We start from the raw sequence: 4,602 nt of genomic DNA on the forward strand, positions 1-4,602 counted from the left end.
TGAAGGCTCAGACACGTTTTAAATAGTTTGCCAAAACGTTTTAAAAACAAGTATTTTTAGTGTGAAAGCGGTATAAAAGGAGACAGGAACCTGTACTTCTCTCTGCAGAGGCAGACAATGGGAAAAAATGGTTGCCCAGCATCTTACGAAGGGAGGACATAGAGGAAAAGACTTAATAGAAGCATGCCTGCAGGAGTCAATGTGCAATGTGTTTGGGGGGTGGCACTACCTCCCAGATCTGTTCTGGAGCCAAGGGTAATGGCTGCATCACTGTATAGTACCCGATTACCACCAGGATGTAGCACCATTTCTCTGTGCTAGAGCATGCCCGAGGTCACTGACCCAGCTACTAGTGCTGCACCTGCCAGCACTGGGGATCAATGGAGCAGCATTGAGGACACCTCCTGAGCTGACTTAGTGCATGCTCAAGACAAATGTAAAATAGTGAGCCTTCTCCATGAGGCGCACCAGACTGTAACTAAATGTTTGTAGCTGGGGCCAGGGCAGCCTGTGTTGGTGGGAGAGAAATCTTAACTTTTTTTTTCTGCCCAACCTTTACCCAGTATTATTCCTGTATTCCCTAAAGCTGAAGAATCATCATTTTTCATAATAAACTTTTCATTATAAAGAACTTTAATTTCTAAAAGACAAGATAACACAACAGATGAGCCAAGATGCATTTAAATGTAAAATACTTTATTAATATAAGTAATACAAAACAGTCCGATCACTAGCTGAGGTTGTTATAATGTTGCCAGCCTCCGGTACAGCTGCATTAAATTATAAATTCACATTGTGGTGTAATCCTGAAAAATTTCTTTAGGTGGTGTCTCAACTCCCATGTACATAAAGAGGCAGACTGTCCAAATGTGGGGAACTTCTTTATAGCTTCAGGTGTAAAATGAGCAGGACAAACCATATTAAAACAAAGCAAAAAAATTGCACAGTGCCACCCCTTTATAATAGAAAAAAAACAAAACAGGCTGTCTCTCCCTAAATCCAGGGGACACAGTTAAACAACAGTAAACACGTCAAATAAAGAAGACACTAGAAACAAGTGTTCCATAGTTTAAAAAAAAAAAAAAAAAAAAAAAAAAAAAATATATATATATATATATATATATATATATATATATATATATATATATATATATATATATATATATATATATATATATATATATATATATATATATATATATATATATATATATATATAATCTCACAAATAATACGTTATGTGAACCACGCCTCCTCCTCATATATTGCAGTTATAAATACATTTTAAAAAATAGAGTCTGGCTGGAGTTCAGGTTTTAAAACCACCTCTAAGTAATCCAGGTTACCCATTGGAATTTTTAAACCAATTTTATATACAGAGATTTGTAGCCTCTTTCCATTTAACCCTTTGAATGCCAAGTGAATGTGTCAAAATTGGTGTGAAAATTGCCAAGCAAACATTTTGATTCATCATAATGACCTGTAATGTTTACCTCATGTAGGAAATATAATCTTTAAAAATATATATATTTTAATTTCTATAACGAAGGTGAGCGACACTGGCATTTTTAGCTAATATTTTGCACCTCCCACACAGATGTTTGTATTTTTAGCAGATATTTTGCGCATTTCATAGAGATGTTGGCACAGAAAGGGTTAAAGAGACTTAAACAACAACAAAAAAAACCAACAGATCTCTCTATAAATCATTACAATACTGAAACCAGGATTCCATTGCTTCATGTCTGTACATACATCTATTCTCAGAACTCTGTTCACCTGATATATCAGGAGTCTAAACAAATATTCTCACCTAGGGATTAGTAATAACTTAATGCAGGCTACTGGAAACTCTTTTAAAACGCCATTAGTCTGCTGAACCTGAGCCAGAAGGCACTATTACATGAGGAGAGGTCTACAAGCTGCGTGTTCCATAAATGTTCAGGATTCTATTAGCAGCCTGTCATGTAACATACAGTTCTGATGAGACGGTCCTCTCTATACAAGATGAGGCAGATGTACAACATGAACCAAGAATGGCAAATACTGCCTTTAAATTAGAAGCTTTCATGTGGTAAACAGATCGGCATTCAGATAGCAAACGTGCTAAGTTTTATTATCCATATGACACAATGTGCCTACCCCTTGTCACCTTACTAATAACTCAGAGAGGCACGTCAGGCATCTACTTGGAGACTACAGGAACTCTACAGTGACACGGCTGAGAAAACACACCGATAACCGTTGTGCAGTGAGGTATCATACAAGGCAATGACTAGAGAAAATATACGGTACATAAAATAAAGCTATTTTCTTTCTCATCGATAAAAATAGATTTGTTCTTATAATAGACATGAAAAGGCACTAGAATAATACTGGAGGTAAGTGTGGCAAGGCACTTGTATCATATTGTACAAAAACCTTTAAGGAAAGGAAATCACAATACAAAAGGAAAGGAAGGATACATCGCTTCTTAAACATCATTTGTCACCTACATATTGTGGAGGCAGCAATATTGTAGCCTTAATAGACAGTTATGTTAACATACAAATACATGTATATGCACAATAAATTACATTTATGATTTCTCCACCAATAAAAGGGTTTTGGATGCAAGGGTGATAAGGAGAGATAAACGTCCAGCCAATCAGCTCCTAATACCCCTTTTCCACTTGCAGTCCTGGGTCATACCCAGGAATGTGTTACCGGATGCTTCCCGGGACACTACCCGGGAATGTACCCTTTCACACTGCATTCAGACCTGGGATCGACCCGGGACAGCCCCATTCACACTGAATGCAATATTCTCCATTTATATTAGGTCTTATCCCCGTAGAATCCATAAGATCCCTCTCCTCGCACTCGCACCCCCCCCCCCCTGTGAAATTGAAAGTAAAAAGCATCGGTACCGTGACCGATTTGCAGCTTCTTCATCCAGGGGAATATCTGGGGGGGTGGGGGGGGGGGGTGGGGTGTGTCTGTCCATCTGCGGAAGCTCCGGGGTGGGGGGGGGGGGGGCGGCGCTATACTCTGCCTGTGCCCCGGACGCGCTTCCCCTCGGGGTGGCTTCCTCGGGGTCTGAGGACGCGCTGGTCTCCTCTACCTCTGTGAAGTGGCTGCTGCCGGAGGTGGCCGGGTCGGAGGGGACCTGCTGCTCGTTCTTTCCCCCGTGGCTCTGGGGAGGGGAGGGGACAGCTGGAGGCGGCTCTGAACCTGCTCTCCTGGACTGGGAAGCCTCCCGTGCTCTCCCCATAGTGTCTGCTGGAAGCAGCTTCCGGGCTCTAGCGGTAGCGTACAGTCCTGTGTACCCAATCGGGACCATTCACACTGACGGCATCCCGTGTCGATTCCAGGTCCTGGGTAGAGATCCCGGAATGCTGAACACGGGATATTCCTCAAAGACCCTTTCACACTGCACTAAATCCCGGGTTGATGTGCGTTCAAGTGCAAAAACCCGGGATATTTTTGCAAGTGGAAAAGGGGTTTACTGACTTTTTTTCAAACAGCCTGTAACATGGCAGTTAGCAGCTGATTGGATGGACGTTTTTCTCTCTTTATCACCCTTGCATTTATCTCGTTAAGGCTTAATACATCTGCCCCATTATTTCACCTCTATCCTTTAACAGATCTGTGTAACTAAATAAAGCCGAGATGTAATCACTGACTAAAATTTGTCCACACAGAGAATCCCACTGGTCAGCAACACTGAGCATCAGCACTGGGCCAGGGGTTCAGTTGTGATCAAGGTTTTAGTCAAGTATGGGTCATAGGGTAGACAGTAATGAGGTCAATATTCAATAGGGCGACCACTATTGGTGGACAGTCAAAAGGTTGACACGCAAAAAAATGTCAATGTGCATTAAGTCGACACCAGCAATAGATCAACATGAAAAAGGTTAACATGAGGTTTTTTGTCTATGTCAACATGGACACTGTATATGTGTACCGTGTTCGCTCGCCACACTATGACCACTTGGATAGTAAAGTATAAAAAACTCATATCAATCCTTTCCAAGTCAACCTAATTACTGACAACCTATTGACCACATCCCTTTTAGTTCACCAATTTCTTTTGGGAAGGATACAGTTTGCTGATTGTTAGGAGTCATGGAATGTGTTAGCGTTATGTCAATGTAAGAAGGTGTTAAGGACCTTCAGAACACAACAATGTTCCAGGTTTAATGTCCACAGCAATTTGTATTTCTAGTAAATGGGTTACCTCACACATAAATCCAAAGCAATCGCCACAAATTTCTTCTCATTGCTCTTGAGGCTGCGAAGGAACATCTGCTTGAAGTGTACAGAGGCTTGCCATGCAGGGTAACTTAGGCCCTTATCCTGGTTCACTCGCAAAGGCAAATTCCTTCTCAAATGGACAAAACCATGTGCACTGCAGGTGGGGCAGATGTTACTTGTGCAGAGAGAATTAGATTTGGGTGGGGTTTTACTTCAAAGTGACATCTAGATTGCAGTGTAAAAATAAAGCAGTCAGTATTTTCCCTGCACAGAAACAAAATAACTCACCCAAATCTAACTCTCTCTGCACATGTTACTTCTGCCCCCCCCCCCCTGCAGTGCACATGTTTTTGTCCATTTGAAAAA

This window comes from Crinia signifera, chromosome 6 (assembly GCF_055691185.1).
Source record: "Crinia signifera chromosome 6, ASM5569118v1, whole genome shotgun sequence".
NCBI classification, from domain to species: Eukaryota; Metazoa; Chordata; class Amphibia; order Anura; family Myobatrachidae; genus Crinia; species Crinia signifera.